Source organism: Oncorhynchus kisutch, linkage group LG14 (genome assembly GCF_002021735.2).
Source record: "Oncorhynchus kisutch isolate 150728-3 linkage group LG14, Okis_V2, whole genome shotgun sequence".
Classification (NCBI taxonomy): Eukaryota; Metazoa; Chordata; class Actinopteri; order Salmoniformes; family Salmonidae; genus Oncorhynchus; species Oncorhynchus kisutch.
The window spans coordinates 9,580,606-9,599,550 of NC_034187.2; positions in this window are offsets into that span (position 1 = coordinate 9,580,606).

Genomic DNA, 18,945 nt, shown 5'->3' on the forward strand with positions numbered 1-18,945 from the left:
ATTCATTCGTGAAGAGCACACTTCTCCAGCATGCCAGTGGCCATCGAAGGTGAGCATTTGCACACTGAAATGTGTTTTGGACGCTGAACTACAGTCAGGTCAAGACCCTGGTGAGGACGATGAGCACGCAGATGAGCTTCACTGAGACGATTTCAGACAGTTTTTGCTTCCGAAATTCTTCAGTTGTGCAAACCCACAGTTTCATCACCAGTCCAGGTGGCTGGTCTCAGATGATCCCGCAGGTGAAGTAGCTGGATGTGGAGGTCCTTGACTGGCATGGTTACACGTGGTCTGAGGTTCTGAGGCCAATTGAACGTACTGCTAAATTCTCTAAAGCAACGTTGGAGGTGGCTTATGGTAGAGAAATTAACATACAATTATATGGCAACAGTTTTGGTGGACAATCCTGCAGTCAGCATGCCAACCCTCAAAAACTTGAGACTTCTGTGGCATTGTGTTTTGTGACAAAACTACACATTTTAGAGTAGCTTTTTATTGTCCCCTGCACAAGGTGCACCTGTGTAATGATCCTGCTGTTTAATCAGCTTCTTGATACGCCACACCTGTCAGGTGGACGGATTATCTTGGCAAGCTTTTTGTGCGTATGGAACATTTCTGGGATCTTCTATTTCAGTTCATGAAAACATGGGACCAAGACTTTACATGTTTTGATTATATTTTTGTTCAGTGTAGTATTTGATCCCAGGTCTGGTATGGATGGAGAACATCAGAGAGTCATCAGACAGAGACATATCTGGCTGTGGCTCCGCCATCACTGTGCAAAGGGATGTGTTATTGGCCAGCAGTCTTCTTAGTAACGAGACAAATAGATACAAACAGTGAAATTAGTCGTTGTTTTTTTGTATTGATGTCAACAAATGATGTATCCACTTTCGTAACGTATTTGGATGGGAGGAGCGTTAAGATGGTGGTCCCCATGAATTTAATTTAAAAGGTTGTGGTCATATCCTTAAAAACGTAGGTGCTGGGCTAATAAAGAACACTAGTATAGAAGATGTGTTTCAGATGTAAACGTTGGTATCAACGCAGTGGGAGCTTTAACACTGGGCCTTCTTGTCCTATACTGGCCCCCGTGCATTTACCACAAATTACTAGTTCTGCTACGTTCGCCGTGTTGTACATTGCTCTCTGTTACTATTGTTTGTGTGGTAAAAGGGCACAGTACACACGATCCCAAGTTTAGCTTCAAGACACTTTACATGTTGTGTTTATAGTTTTGTTCTGATAGCTAGCTGTACAGTGTATGTTTAACAACGGACTGTTCAGCGGTTTCCTTTTCTAGCCACCGCATCCCTCTTCTTCGTCCCTCTTCCTCATTCCTCTTCTGCGTCCCTCTTCATCGTCCCTCTTCTTCGTCCCGCTTCTTCGTCCCCTTCTTCGTCCCTCTTCTGCATCCCTCTTCTTCGTCCCTCTTCTTCGTCCCCTTCTTCATCCCTCTTCTGCATCCCTCTTCTTCGTCCCTCTTCTTCATCCCTCTTCTACGTCCCCTTCTTCATCCCTCTTCTGCGTCCCTCTTCTTCGTCCCCTTCTTCATCCCTCTTCTACGTCCCTCTTCTTCATCCCTCTTCTTCGTCCCCTTCTTCATCCCTTGAGGTGCTTGTGTTGTGGTCGTCTGCTTTGTGTCTAACGAAGAACAAGGCGAGCCTAGACCGCAGGCTCTCCCTCTCTCTTTGCCTGTGTGATCCGATCTCATTGAGTTTGGACAGAATGTTCCAGACATGAGATTATGCTTCAACAGGCCCTTCAGGTCAAACATAAATCCAACTCAATCAGACCTGTGCCTAAAACCTGGTCTGTGTGTTTTCTAAATAAAGCATTCATTCCACTCTGAATTCCATTTTAATCACTTCTGTGCAACAATTTAACCTTTTGATCCAGAATCCTTCTGTTGAACTCTGAGAAAAGAATAAGTGCTAAAAGTAAGATTTGGCAGAGCGTATGCTACTAACGCTTTGCTACTGAAACACCAACATCTCAAGAGCTAATATAGAAGTGTATTACATAAAACTCACCGCCATGTAAGTTGACCTGAATCCTTTTCATGTGTGCCAGGTACTGTGTGTTTGAAGCAGAAGTTATCCTCAATCACTGATCTAGAACCAGATTACCCCAAATCATACCCCAATCTTAACCATTACAGTGCTCTTATTGGTCAGATACCAGGGTTGGGTTCAATTCATATTTCAATTCCAGTCAAATCAGGAAGTAGACTTAAATTTCAGTTCCAATGTTTTTCAGTGAGGAACATTTGCAATTGTAATTTGTTTAACTTTCTCAATTGACTGTAATTTAAATGGAATTGAACCCAACCCTGTTAGAGACAACTAATACCTATTCCATTAGTCATAGCTAGTTCCACAGTGGGACTGCTCTGCTGCTGTCATCATTCCAGGAATCTGAGGAATCCATCTGCCATGAGACAGAGTGATAGAAGATGGGGAGGGGATGAGAGGAAATGTTTCCTATTTTTAGCTGTAAAACACAGTTAATGCAGGACGGGAGAGTACATGCACAGACCAGAGGCGTCTCGTAAAACATGAGACCTTTCAAATGTTTTGACAGACCTCCATCTCTCTTGCTTTCTCTCACTCTCTAAATCTCTTGCTCTCTCTCGCTCCGTCTGTCTCCTCTCTGTGTTCTTCTCTCTATCAAACATCTTATCTCATTCAAGCTGCTCTATCAAGCTGTCCTGGAATGCTCGTCCTAAATATTTCACTGCAAAATATTTGTCATCACCATCATCATCACCGCCATCAGACTGGTCACTGCCAAAGTACGGTGCACATTTTAGGACAACCTCTGCCTCAACCCTTCTTGAACCAGGATGTCTTCATTATGTTCAATCTCTTTTCTGTCCTCTCTCAAATGGCACCTAAAATAAGGTGGTTGTCTCACTTTTACAAACTGTCTGTCTCACTCACCTACTAGCCCCCCCCCACACACACCTTAAAGACACCCCTCTAATCTTCCATCCGTCTCATCTCTGTCCCTCACTCCACGTCCTGGATAAAGAATGAAAGAGGGAGGACAGGATGGGATCATCATCATCATCTTTGTTATTCAACATCGAATTGAATATGTATTTATCCTTCCTCTAAAGTACAAAACACTATGGGCCTGTGATGTCCGTTTGAGCAAGAAGAGACAAGTGATTGTTACAATCACCCTTTTGTCTCTGTCTCGGCCATGGGAATCGAATGATGAAAGCCGTTGCCAATGCCTCGCTCCAGCCATGAATCACCCACTTGTTCTGTCCCTGTTTTGTTTTAGAGGTTATAATGAGAGTTGTTTTAGGTGGGCGGGGGGGAGGGGAAGTGGTGAGTGGGAGAAGGGGAAGTGGTGAGGGGTAGAGGAAGAGGGGTGGGGGGGGGGGGGGGGAGTGGCAAGGGGGAGGAGGGGAAGTGGTGAGGGGGAGGATGGGGAAGTGGTGAGGTGAGGATGGGGAAGTGGTGAGGGGGAGGAGGGGAAGTGGTGAGGGGAAGAGGTGGAAGTGGTGAGGGTGAAGAGGGGAAGTGGTGAGGGGGAGGATGGGAAGTGGTGAGGGGAGGAGGGGAAGTGGTGAGGGGAGGAGGGGAAGTGGTGAAGGGCGGAGGGGAAGTGGTGAGGGGGAGGATGGGGAAGTGGTGAGGGAGAGGAGGGGGAGGAGGGGAAGTGGTGAGGGGAGGAGGAAGATTGGTGAGGGGAGGAGGGGAAGTGGTGAGGGGAGGAGGAAGAGTGGTGAGGGGGAGGAGGGGAGGAGGAGAAGTGGTGAGGGGAGGAGGGGAGGAGGGGAAGTGGTGAAGGGAGGAGGAAGAGTGGTGAGGGGGAAGAGGAGAGGAGGGGAAGTGGTGAAGGGAGGAGGAAGAGTGGTGAGGGGGAAGAGGAGAGGAGGGGAAGTGGTGAAGGGAGGAGGAAGAGTGGTGAGGGGGAAGAGGAGAGGAGGGGAAGTGGTGAGGGGAGGAGGGGAAGTGGTGAAGGGAGGAGGAAGAGTGGTGAGGGGGAAGAGGAGAGGAGGGGAAGGTTTCTACTCTATTTCTGAAGCACTTGTCAAGTCGCCTTACGGTACAAGGCGTTCAAAACATTTAGTAGAGGAATTTAGTTTTTTGTTGAGCTAATTCCATAATGTTGCATCAAATGTTTGAAAGTTCATGAATCACCGAATACATAGACATGCCCAATTTAGGGATATTGTTTAAGAAAGTGATATTGAGCTCCAAAATAATTAACTTGAAATAACATGACGCAGCTTAATTAAATAAATAAAAAAATCTGGGATTATTTATTGGCCTAGTGTAACGGTTTTCTTCCGTCGAAGGAGATTCGGACCAAAATGCAGCGTGGTTAATAATATACATCTTTAATGAAGATGAACACGAACAATACAAAACAACAAACGGAACGTGAAAACCTATACAGCCTATCTGGTGAATACAAAACACAGAGACAGGAACAATCACCCACGAAACACTCAAAGAATATGGCTGCCTAAATATGGTTCCCAATCAGAGACAACGAGAATCACCTGCCTCTGATTGAGAACCGCCTCAGGCAACCATAGACTTTGCTAGAACACCCCACTAAGCCACAATCCCAAAACCTACGAAAAACCCCCATACATAAACACAACACAAAATAAACCCATGTCACACCCTGGCCTGACCAAATAAAGAAAGAAAACACAAAATACTAAGACCAGGGCGTGACAGAACCCCCCCCCCCCCCCCCCCAAGGTGCGGACTCCCGGCCGCACACCTAAACCCATAGGGCGTGACACCTAGTATTTAGGAATATCACGTGAATTAGGCTTTACAATCATTGTCAAAAAGTGTAAGAGATACCTACTGTTGTATGTCGGGTCATGAGGACAGGTCATGAGGTCCCCTACATATCTGTTGATTAGGTGGGTCTGGTCCCTTGGTTAGGAACAACCACTGTCGTTCATCAAAATGTAAAGATGTAAAGATATGGCTAAGGTGAGATGATTCAAGGTCTATTTTATCAATGTATGTGGCAATGTTTGCAAATGCATCTATCGCTAAGCAAATACCTAAGGAACTGGACATACTGTACGGAACATTGTGTTGGAGTAAATGGAACGAGAGAGAGACAGAGAGAGAAAGAGAGAGAAAGGTAGAGAGAGAAGGGAGAGAGAGAGAGAGAGAGAGAGAAAGATAGAGAGAGGGGAAGAGAGAGAGAGAAAGATATAGAGAGAGAGAAAGAAAGAGAGGGAAAGAGAAAAAGAGAGAAAGATATATATAGAGAGGGAGAGAGAAAGAGAGAGAAATCAATAGACACTTTTTGCTGACTATTACAAAAATGAGAACATCAGCAACCTTACCTTCCACACAAACCATCCCCTGGCATGGCAGAGTGCTATATTAGCACACTACCCCTCTGTTAAGAGAGGGGGGGTTAACGAGGGGTGGAAACTCAGGATACTCGACAACGAGGACTCTGAGTCAGCTAATATAAATCTCTATAAGTCTGGAACAGTAATGGTACAGGGTAACCCCAAACAGTTTCAGCTGGACTTTCACCTAATCAAAGAATTAGCCCAGCAGGAGAAGCTCTCCCTTGAGAAAGATACCCCCACCCCGAGCGGGTCAGACCAGACCTCTTCAATATATAACCCCACAGACGAGCCACCCCCAGCGGAAAGTCAACCTCCCATCACAGAGTACTACTCCCTCATTGAAATGAAGGATACATTCACCCATCTGGAGGTAAGGCAGGTGGAGCTGGAACAGCGGGTGATTACACTTCAGTCAGCACAGACCCAGACAACAGTCCAGCACAACAACACCCCCTTAACCAGACCCGAAGTGCTGGAGGTGGAGAGAGACATATCTGCACTCTGGACAGTGGGGAGACAACTTCAACAGGAGAAAGAGCAGGAGCAGGAGTAGAACAGAGCACTAGAGGAGAGGATCAGACTGCTGGAGGAGAGGTTGAGGGGGATGGCGTGTGACAGAGAACAACCCACTACAGAGGTGGCCACCCCCACAGAGAAGCCAGCAGAACAGCCCACCTCAGCACCCGACACCACAGCAGAACAGTCCACACCAGACCCTGACCATAGCGTCGACGTCACAGCAGAACAGACAAATGAAGAACCCCAAGCCCAGCGGCTCTCACCCCCTCTGGGCACCCCCCCCTGTCAGCCACCCTGATAGCCCTTCTGACAACCACCCCCCCCACACACCCACTGAGGACATACACAAGACACAGATTGTTCTCCTTATGGACTCACATGTGAATTATATACAAGAAAAAACATTTTCCCAAACACAGTGTGTCTAAACTCTGGTGTCCAAACCCCCAGCGCGCCCTAGACCTTCTGTCTGAGGACCAACTAGGTTCACCTAGCCACATAATAATACACACAGGCAGAAACGACCTGAGAGCACAGCAGGAAAGGGTGGCCACAGCACTGAAGGCAGTGATTGAAAAGGCTTCTTCTACTTTCCCCAACGCACAAGTGGTTATCTCCACCCTGCTACCACGAAAAGACTTCCACCCTGCCACAATACAGCGGGTAAATGCAAGTATTTCCCGTGACTGTGCCTCAAAACCAAATGTTTTCCTGGCCCCCCACTCCACCCTGGACTTGAACAGCCTCTATGACCAGGTCCACCTCTACTACAAGGCAGCAGTGCACACCTTTGCCCAGAATCTAAAGGACATTGCTCTCAAATGTATCCCTAACACTTCACACAGAAAAAACAGATCAATAGACACTCCACCCAGACCAGTGAGACAGCCTCCCAGACCGGCGGGACCCCCCCCCCCCCCTGGACCTACACATAGAGGACCCACGCCAAGAGGACTTACATCCAGACCACAGCGCCCTCAACCACATCCACACCCCCACCCCAAACAATCAACACCCCCCCCCACGTCAACCATGCCCACAACCCATTTAGGCCCCCTCAGATCAGACCTATGCCCCTCCTGCCCACCCCATGCACCCCACCCCCGCAAAGAGGGCCTCAACATGGAGGTCACACATACGCCCAGGTAGTGAGTGGGCAAACAGGCCCAACCCCCACTCTTACACTAGCCCAAGCCAATGGCATGTACCAGATGCTCACAGCAGGCTCTGCTCACACTTACTGGACGGAGGCAAAACCACACGTCCAACAACATTGGACACTTTATGGAACACAAAGCCTACACTATATATTCCTGGAATATCCAAGGCCTGAGGTCATCTGCCTTTGGCCTAAAGAGCAGGAACCCGGACTTCACCAAAGAAATCGGTAATACAGACATTGTCATCCTGCAAGAAACCTGGTATAGAGGACCCACTGGTTGCCCTCTAGGTTACAGAGAGCTGGTAGTCCCATCCACCAAACTACCAGTTGTGAAACAGGGAAGGGACTCAGGGGGTATGCTAATTTGCTATAGAGCAGACCTAACTCACTCCATTAAATTAATCAAAACAGGAACATTTTACATTTGGCTAGAAATTCAAAAGGAAATTATCTTAACAGAGAAAAATGTCCTCCTGTGTGCTACCTATATCCCCCCACTAGAATCCCCATACTTTAATGAAGACAGCTTCTCCATCCTGGAGGGGGAAATCAATCATTTCCAGGCCCAGGGACATGTACTAGTCTGTGGTGACCCAAATGTCAGAACGGGACAAGAACCTGACCCCTCAGCACACAGGGGGACAAACACCTGCTTGTAGGTGACAGCATTCCCTCCCCCATATGCCCCTCTAGGCACAACTATGACAACAAAACCAACAAAAACGGGTCACAACTCCTGCAGCTCTGTCACACGCTGGGTATGTACATAGTCAATGGTAGGCTTCGAGGGGACTCCTATGGTAGGTACACCTATAGCTCATCTCTTGGCAGTAGTACTGTAGACTACTTTATCACTGACCTCAACCCAGAGTGTCTCAGAGCGTTCACAAAATCACAGTCTACTTAAACAGAGCAATACTCAATCATGAGGCATAAAACCAAAGGAACTGAGTAATTAAGAAATGCTATAGATGGAAGGAATGCAGTTTGGAAACCTACCAAAAAATAAATAGGCAACAACAAATTCAATCCCTTTTAGACAATTTCCTGGGTAAAACGTTCCACTGTAATAGTGAAGGTGTAAACTTGGCAGTAGAAAATCTTAACAGTATATTTGACCTCTCAGCTTCCCTATTAAATCTAAAAATCTCAAATAGAAAACCGAAGAAAATTAACAACAATGACAAATGGTTTGATGAAGAATGCAAAAATCTAAGAAAGAGATTGAGAAACCTGTCCAACCAAAAACATAGAGACCCGGAAAACCTGAGTCTACGCCTTCACTATGGTGATTCACTAAAACAATACAGAAATACACTACGGAAAAAGAAGGAACAGCACGTCAGAAATCAGCTCAATGTAATTGAAGAATCCGTACTCTAACCTGGAAAACACTAAACAAATAACAACACGAAGAATTATCTATCCAAAATGGAGATGTATGGGCAAACCACTTCTCCAATCTGTCTGGCTCTATAACAAAGAATAAAGAGCAAAAACATATACAGGATCAAATACAAATCTTAAAATCAACTATTAAAGACACTGGATATCAGAACCCACTGGATTCTCCAATTACCTTGAATGACCTACAGGACAAACTAAAAACCCTCCAACCCAAAAAGGCCTGTGGTGTTGATGGTATCCTCAATGAAATGATCAAATATACAGACAACAAATTCCAATTGGCTATACTAAAACTCTTTAACATCATCCTTAGCTCTGGCATCTTCCCCAATATTTGGAACCCAGGACTGATCAACCCAATCCACAAAAGTGGAGACAAATCTGACCCCAATAACTACCGTGGGATATGCGTCAACAGTAACCTTGGGGAAATCCTCTGCATTATCATTAACAGCAGACTCGTACATTTCCTCAATGAAAATGTACTGAGCAAATGTCAAATTGGCTTTTTACCAAATTACTGTACAACAGACCATGTATTCACCCTGCACACCCTAATTGACAACCAAACAAACTAAAACAAAGGCAAAGTCTTCTCATGCTTTGTTGATTTCAAAAAAGCCTTCGACTCAATTTGGCATGAGGGTCTGCTATATAAATTGATGGAAAGTGGTGTTGGGGGTAAAACATACGACGTTATAAAATCCATGTACACAAACAACAAGTGTGCGGTTAAAATTGGCAAAAAACACACACAAATGTCTTCCCCCAGGGCCGTGGGGTTAGACAGGGATGCAGCTTAAGCCCCACCCTCTTCAACATATGTATCAACGAATTGGCTCGGGCACTAGAAAAGTCTGCAGCACCTGTCTACTGTTTGCTGATGATCTGGTGCTTCTGTCACCAACCAAGGAGGGCCTACAGCAGCACCTAGATATTCTGCACAGATTCTGCCAGACCAGACCAAAATAATGGTGTTCCAAAAAAGGTCCAGTTGCCAGGACCACAAATACAAATTCCATCTAGACACCATTGCCCTAGAGCACACAAAAAACTATACATACCTTGGCCTAAACATCAGCGCCACAGGTAACTTCCACAAAGCTGTGAACGATCTGAGAGACAAGGCAAGAAGGGCATTCTATGCCATCAAAAGGAACATAAAATTGAACATACCAATTAGGATCTGGCTAAAAATACTTGAATCAGTCATAGAGCCCATTGCCCTTTATGGTTGTGAGGTCTGGGGTCCGCTCACCAACCAAGACTTCACAAAATGAGACAAACACCAAATTGAGATTCTGCATGCAGAATTCTGCAAAAATATCCTCCGTGTACAACGTAGAACACCAAATAATGCATGCAGAGCAGAATTAGGCCGATACCCACTAATTATCAAAATCCAGAAAAGAGACGTTAAATTCTACAACCACCTACAAAGGAAGCGATTCCCAAACCTTCCATAACAAAGCCATCACCTACAGAGAGATGAACCTGGAGAAGAGTCCCCTAAGCAAGCTGGTCCTGGGGCTCTGTTCACAAACACAAACACACCCCACAGAGCCCCAGGACAGCAGCACAATTAGACCCAACCAAGTCATGAGAAAACAAAAAGATAATTACTTGACACACTGGAAAGAAATAACAAAAAAACAGCACACTAGAATGCTATCTGGCCCTAAACAGAGAGTACACAGTGGCAGAATACCTGACCACTGTGACTGACCCAAAATTAAGGAAAGCTTTGACTATGTACAGACTCAGTGAGCATAGCCTTGCTATTGAGAAAGGCCGCCGTAGGCAGACATGGCTCTCAAGAGAAAACAGGCTATGTGCACAATGTCCAAAAAATGAGGTGGAAACTGAGCTGCACTTCCTAACCTCCTGCCCAATGTATGACCAAATTACAGAGACATATTTCCCTCAGATAACACAGATCCACAAAGAATTCGAAAACAAATCCAAGTTTGATAATCTCCCACAGTGTGCCATCACAGCAGCAAGATTTGTGACCTGTTGCCACAAGAAAAGGGCCACCAGTGAAGAACAAACACCATTGTAAATACAACCCATATTTATGCTTATTTATTTCCCTTGTGGACTTTAACCATTTGTACATTGTTACAACACTGTATATATATATATATATATATATATATATATATAATATGACATTTGTAATGTCTTTATTGTTTTGAAACTTCTATATGTGTAATGTTTACTGTTAATTTTTATTGTTTATTTCACTTTATATATTCACTTTATATATTATCTACCTCACTTGCTTTGGCAATGTTAACACATGTTTCCCATGCCAATAAAGCCCCTTGAATTGAATTGAGAGAGAGAGATAAGAGAGAGATAAACAGAGAGAGAGCTGTAGTAGAGAGAAAACACGGGACTGATTGGATTAAAGAAGATTTCATTTTAATCTATTGATGCATTTTTGAAAATGTTTTAATCTCTGCATCATGTCTTTGTTATTGCAGTATCACAAAAGCTGTTTTGTTTTTCAGTTAAGTCTACAATACTCCAGATTCAACCATAGGATCCTATGTGACAATGAGAGATAGGAAACGTTACCTCTGTACTGCACTGTATCAGTACTCCTACTTCCTGGCTCCGTGTGAAGCACTAAAGTCAATGAATCGGACACCTGTAAACGGTCTAGTTCACCCCATTAACAAACTTACAGAAATAGAACAAATTTGACATTTTGTTGGAAGTTTAATCTTCTCTCTCTTATGCACATCTATAGGTGAAAGGCTAAGGTGTACAACCAACGCTTTGTGTGGTCTACAAATGAAATCAGGGACTAAGTGAGCAGCAGGGTAAGAGCAGATTACAAGGGAGGGCCTGTAAAGGACAGATTTGGGAATGGTTTTAGAGGATTTAGGCTTTTTCATGGTAACCAATGAGGTTCTGAGAACTGTCAGGTGCAGAGTTAGGGATTAACATGATCATGTGTCCGTGGTGGGGCTTAACACATCCACCGACGGACAGATGGATGGACATAGAGACATGAGGGAGAGAGTAGTGTGAGAGAAATCCAGAGTGAGTCAGTGAGAGAGAGAGAGAGAGAGAGAGAGAGAGAGAGAGAGAGAGAGAGAGTGAGAGAATTTACTAGAATCTGAAGTCAAATGTCTACTGTTTTCTGATGATCTGGTGCTTCTGTCACCAACCAAGGAGGGCCTACAGCAGCACCGAGATATTCTGTGCAGATTCTGCCAGACCTGGGCCCTGACAGTAATTCTCAGTAAGACCAAAATAATGGTGTTCTAAAAAAGGTCCAATCGCCAGGACCACAAGTACAGCTGGTGCAGCCAGCTGGTTTCTCCACGCATCGTGCAGACAGAAACAAACATCTTTCTGGTAAGAAGAGGGGCGGGGGCGTATGCTTCATGGTTAACGTGACGTGGTGTGATCATAACAACATACAGGTACTCAAGTCCTTCTGTTCACCTGATTTAGAATTCCTCACAATCAAATGTCGACCGCATTATCTACCAAGAGAATTCTCTTCGATTATAATCACAGCCGTATATATTCCCCCCCAAGCAGACACATCGATGGCTCTGAACGAACTTTATTTGACTCTTTGCAAACTGGAATCCATTTATCCGGAGGCTGCATTCATTGTAGCTGGGGATTTTAACAAGGCTAATCTGAAAACAAGACTCCCTAAATTTTATCAGCATGTCGATTGCGCAACCAGGGCTGGAAAAACCTTGGATCACTGCTATTCTAACTTCCGTGACGCATATAAGGCCCTGCCCCGCCCTCCTTTCGGAAAAGCTGACCACGACTCCATTTTGTTGATCCCTGCCTACAGACAGAAACTAAAACAAGAAGCTCTCGCGCTGAGGTCTGTTCAACGCTGGTCCGACCAATCTGATTCCACACTCCAAGACTGCTTCCATCACGTGGACTGGGATATGTTTCATATTGCATCAGACAACAACATTGACGAATACGCTGATTCGGTGAGCGAGTTCATTAGAACGTGCCTTGAAGATGTCGTTCCCATAGCAACGATTAAAACATTCCCAAACCAGAAACCGTGGATTGATGGCAGCATTCGTGTGAAACTGAAAGACCGAACCACTGCTTTTAATCAGGGCAAGGTGACCGGAAACATGACCGAATACAAACAGTGTAACTATTCCCTCCGCAAGGCAAACAAGCTAAGCATCAGTACAGAGACAAAGTAGAATCTCAATTCAACGGCTCAGACACAAGAGGCATGTGGCAGGGTCTACAGTCAAACACGGATTACAAAAAGAAAACCAGCCCAGTCACGGACCAGGATGTCTTGCTCCCAGGCAGACTAAATAACTTTTTTGGCCGCTTTGAGGACAATACAGTGCCACTGACACGGCCCGCAACTAAAACATGCGGACTCTCCTTCACTGCAGCCGACGTGAGGAAAACATTTAAACGTGTCAACTCTCGCAAGGCTGCAGGCCCAGACGGCATCCCCAGCCGCGCCCTCAGAGCATGCGCAGACCAGCTGGCTGGTGTGTTTACGGACATATTCAATCAATCCCTATCCCAGTCTGTTGTTCCCACATGCTTCAAGAGGGCCACCATTGTTCCTGTTCCCAAGAAAGCTAAGGTAACTGAGCTAAACGACTACCGCCCCGTAGCACTCACTTCCGTCATCATGAAGTGCTTTGAGAGACCAGTCAAGGACCATATCACCTCCACCCTACCTGACACCCTAGACCCACTCCAATTTGCTTACCGCCCAAATAGGTCCACAGACGATGCAATCTCAACCACACTGCACACTGCCCTAACCCATCTGGACAAGAGGAATACCTATGTGAGAATGCTGTTCATCGACTACAGCTCGGCATTCAACATCATATTACCCTCCAAGCTCGTCATCAAGCTCGAGAGCCTGGGTCTCGACCCCGCCCTGTGCAACTGGGTACTGGACTTCCTGACGGGCCGCCCCCAGGTGGTGAGGGTAGGCAACAACATCTCCTCCCCGCTGATCCTCAACACTGGGGCCCCACAAGGGTGCGTTCTGAGCCCTCTCCTGTACTCCCTGTTCACCCACGACTGCGTGGCCACGCACGCCTCCAACTCAATCATCAAGTTTGCGGACGACACAACAGTGGTAGGCTTGATTACCAACAACGACGAGACGGCCTACAGGGAGGAGGTGAGGGCCCTCGGAGTGTGGTGTCAGGATAATAATCTCACACTCAATGTCAACAAAACTAAGGAGATGATTGTGGACTTCAGGAAACAGCAGAGGGAACTGTACCATCTGTACCACCGCTCTGTACCATCACTCATTCATATATCTTTATGTGCATATTCTTTATCCCCTTACACTTGTGTCTATAAGGTTTTTTTATTTTTATTTTACCTTTATTTAACCAGGTAGGCAAGTTGAGAACAAGTTCTCATTTACAATTGCGACCTGGCCAAGATAAAGCAAAGCAGTTCGACAGATAAAACGACACAGAGTTACACATGGAGTAAAAACAAACATACAGTCAATAATGCAGTATAAACAAGTCTATATACAATGTGAGCAAATGAGGTGAGAAGGGAGGTAAAGGCAAAAAAGGCCATGATGGCAAAGTAAATACAATATAGCAAGTAAAATACTGGAATGGTAGTTTTGCAATGGAAGAATGTGCAAAGTAGAAATAAAAAAATAATGGGGTGCAAAGGAGCAAAATAAATAAATAAATAAAAATTAAATACAGTTGGGAAAGAGGTAGTTGTTTGGGCTAAATTATAGGTGGGCTATGTACAGGTGCAGTAATCTGTGAGCTGCTCTGACAGTTGGTGCTTAAAGCTAGTGAGGGAGATAAGTGTTTCCAGTTTCAGAGATTTTTGTAGTTCGTTCCAGTCATTGGCAGCAGAGAACTGGAAGGAGAGGCGGCCAAAGAAAGAATTGGTTTTGGGGGTGACTAGAGAGATATACCTGCTGGAGCGTGTGCTACAGGTGGGAGATGCTATGGTGACCAGCGAGCTGAGATAAGGGGGGACTTTACCTAGCAGGGTCTTGTAGATGACATGGAGCCAGTGGGTTTGGCGACGAGTATGAAGCGAGGGCCAGCCAACGAGAGCGTACAGGTCGCAATGGTGGGTAGTATATGGGGCTTTGGTGATAAAACGGATTGCACTGTGATAGACTGCATCCAATTTGTTGAGTAGGGTATTGGAGGCTATTTTGTAAATGACATCGCCAAAGTCGAGGATTGGTAGGATGGTCAGTTTTACAAGGGTATGTTTGGCAGCATGAGTGAAGGATGCTTTGTTGCGAAATAGGAAGCCAATTCTAGATTTAACTTTGGATTGGAGATGTTTGATATGGGTCTGGAAGGAGAGTTTACTGTCTAACCAGACACCTAAGTATTTGTAGTTGTCCACGTATTCTAAGTCAGAGCCGTCCAGAGTAGTGATGTTGGACAGGCGGGTAGGTGCAGGTAGCGATCGGTTGAAGAGCATGCATTTAGTTTTACTTGTATTTAAGAGCAATTGGAGGCCACGGAAGGAGAGTTGTATGGCATTGAAGCTTGCCTGGAGGGTTGTTAACACAGTGTCCAAAGAAGGGCCGGAAGTATACAGAATGGTGTCGTCTGCGTAGAGGTGGATCAGGGACTCACCAGCAGCAAGAGCGACCTCATTGATGTATACAGAGAAGAGAGTCGGTCCAAGAATTGAACCCTGTGGCACCCCCATAGAGACTGCCAGAGGTCCGGACAGCAGACCCTCCGATTTGACACACTGAACTCTATCAGAGAAGTAGTTGGTGAACCAGGCGAGGCAATCATTTGAGAAACCAAGGCTGTCGAGTCTGCCGATGAGGATATGGTGATTGACAGAGTCGAAAGCCTTGGCCAGATCAATGAATACGGCTGCACAGTAATGTTTCTTATCGATGGCGGTTAAGATATCGTTTAGGACCTTGAGCGTGGCTGAGGTGCACCCATGACCAGCTCTGAAACCGGATTGCATAGCAGAGAAGGTATGGTGAGATTCGAAATGGTCGGTAATCTGTTTGTTGACTTGGCTTTCGAAGACCTTAGAAAGGCACGGTAGGATAGATATAGGTCTGTAGCAGTTTGGGTCAAGAGTGTCCCCCCCTTTGAAGAGGGGGATGACCGCAGCTGCTTTCCAATCTTTGGGAATCTCAGACGACACGAAAGAGAGGTTGAACAGGCTAGTAATAGGGGTGGCAACAATTTCGGCAGATAATTTTAGAAAGAAAGGGTCCAGATTGTCTAGCCCGGCTGATTTGTAGGGGTCCAGATTTTGCAGCTCTTTCAGAACATCAGCTGAATGGATTTGGGAGAAGGAGAAATGGGGAAGGCTTGGGCGAGTTGCTGTTGGGGGTGCAGTGCTGTTGTCCGGGGTAGGAGTAGCCAGGTGGAAAGCATGGCCAGCCGTAGAAAAATGCTTATTGAAATTCTCAATTATGGTGGATTTATCAGTGGTGACAGTGTTTCCTATCTTCAGTGCAGTGGGCAGCTGGGAGGAGGTGTTCTTATTCTCCATGGACTTTACAGTGTCCCAGAACTTTTTTGAGTTAGTGTTGCAGGAAGCAAATTTCTGCTTGAAAAAGCTAGCCTAAGGTAGTAGTTTTGGAATTGTTAGCTAGATTACTTGTTGGTTATTACTGCATTGTCGGAACTAGAAGCACAAGCATTTCGCTACACTCGCAATAACATCTGCTAACCATGTGTATGTGACAAATAAAATTTGATTTGATTTGATTTACAAATTCCATCTAGACACTGTTGCCCAAGAGAACACAAAAAACTATACATACCTTGGCCTAAACATCAGCGCCACAGGTAACTTCCACAAAGCTGTGAGCGATCTGAGAGACAAGGCAAGAAGGGCATTCTATGCCATCAAAAGGAACATAAAATTCAACATACCAATTAGGATCTGGCTAAAAATACTTGAATCAGTCATAGAATCCAATGCCCTTTATGGTTGTGAGGTCTGGGGTCCGCTCACCAACCAAGAATTCACAAAATGGGAGAAACACCAAATTGAGACTCTGCATGCAGAATTCTGCAAAAATATCCTAAGTGTACAATGTAAAACAGCAAATAATGCATGCAGAGCAGAATTAGGCCGATACCCACTAATTATCAAAATCCAGAAAAGAGACATTCAATTCTACAACCACCACAAACACCATTGTAAATACAACCCATATGTATCCTTATTTATTTTACCTTGTGTGTACCTTTAACCATTTGTACATCGTTACAACACTGTATATATACGTTATATGACATTTGTAATGTCTTTATTGTTTTGAAACTTTTGTATGTGTAATGTTTACTGTTAATTTTTATTGTTTATTTCACTTTGTATATTATCTACCTCACTTGCTTTGGCAATGTTAACACGTTTCCCATGCCAATAAAGCCCCTTGAATTGAATTGAGAGAGAGACAGGCATATAGATAGAGAGGGAGAGAGAGAGATAGAGTGATGAGAGAGGGTAAGAAAATGAGATAGCGTAAGAGAGAGACACAGGCAGACAGGCAGGCAGACAGACAGACAGACAGACAGACAGACAGGCAGACAGACAGGCAGACAGACAGGCAGGCAGACAGAGATAGAGAGACCACCCCTGGCCATGCCCAAACCCTGGCCGCCGTAGGCAGACAAGGATCTCAAGAGAAGACAGGCTATGTGCACACTGCCCACAAAGTGAGGTGGAAACTGAGCTACGCTTCCCAACCTCCTGCCAAATGTATGACCATATTAGAGACACATATTTCCCTCAGATTACATAGACACACAAAGAATTTGAAAACAAATCCAATTTTGACAAACTCCCATTTCATTGGGTGATCACAAAAGCAAGATTTGTGACCTGTTGCCACAAGAAAAGGGCAACCAGTGAAGATCAAACACAATTTTAAATACAACCCATATTTATGTTTTATTTATTTTCCCTTTTTACTTTAACTATTTGCACATCGCTTCAACACTGTACAGTGGGGCAAAAAAGTATTTAGTCAGCCACCAATTGTGCAAGTTCTCCCACTTAAAAAGATGAGAGAGGCCTGTAATTTTCATCATAGGTACACTTCAACTATGACAGACAAAATTAGAAAAAAAATCCAGAAAATCTGAATTTATTTGCAAATTATGGTGGAAAATAATCTAATTTTGTCTGTCATAGTTGAAGTGTACCTATGATGAACATTTTCTTTTTTGCCCCACTGTATATAGACATAATATTTGAAATGTCTTTAATCTTTTGGAACTTTTGTGAGTGTAATCTTTCCTGTTCACTTTTTATTGTTTATTTTACTTTGGCAATTTGAACATATGTTTCCCATGCCAATAAAGCCCTTTGAATTTAATTAAGAGAGAGAGAGAGAGAGATGGGGGGGAGAGAGAGGGCGAGAGGGGGGTACTAATCGAGATCATTCAGAAAAATGTCACAATCTCTCAACATCTCAAATAGTCTCAGATACACTCATCACTTTTCCTTGAGAAGCTACCTGACGATCCAACCAGATATCAGTCAATAGGACAGTTCCCATGTCTTATGAATGCAATCAGTTTGGGAAAATGTGAATCTATTGAAAGATGGCGTAGCAGTCGGACGTGTGTTTGTCTTGTCCCGTGTAAATAGTCGTTTTCCTTTTTGTATACATTTCATATGTATTTTAATCTCACTTTCCATCAATGAACTGAATATACTTTCCTGCAACCCGCCTCACCGAATGTGGTCCATATCTGCTATGTTTATACTTTAGAATCGGAATCGCCAACAGTAGCTAGCCAGCTAATTAGCTAGTAGTAGTCAGTTAGCCACTGCTAGCGGTCTTCACCGTTAACTCGGACACCAGCCAGCTTCAGCTCGGTCAATACCTGCCAGTCTGCACAGAGTGATATCAACCCAGAGCATATCGGACTGCTTTTTCTCTACCACATCACCGGATTCCTGCCGCAAGCTCTGGACCATTACACCGGATCATCGCGGCTAGCTAGCTGCAATCGAGTGGCTACTGCCTGCCCCACCCGACTAGCATCACTACTCTGGACGGTTCTGACTTGGAATATGTGGACAACTAACAGTCAGGCTTGCTAAATGTTAATTCTAACAGTCGGGCTTACTAAATGTTAATTCTAACAGTCGGGCTTACTAAATTTTTATTCTCACAGTCGGGCTTGCTAAATGTTAATTCTAACAGTTGGGCTTACTAAATGTTCATTCTAAAAGTTGGGCTAACTAAATGGTTTAGACTTGACTCTAACAGTCGGGCTTACTAAATGTTAATTCTAACAGTCGGGCTTACTAAATGTTAATTCTAAAAGTTGGGCTAACTAAATGTTAATTCTAAAAGTTGGGCTAACTAAATGTTAATTCTAACAGTTGGGCTTACTAAATGTTAATTCTAACAGTCGGGCTTACTAAATGTTAATTCGAACAGTCGGGCTTACTAAATGTTAATTCGAACAGTCGGGCTTACTAAATGTTAATTCTAAAAGTTGGGCTA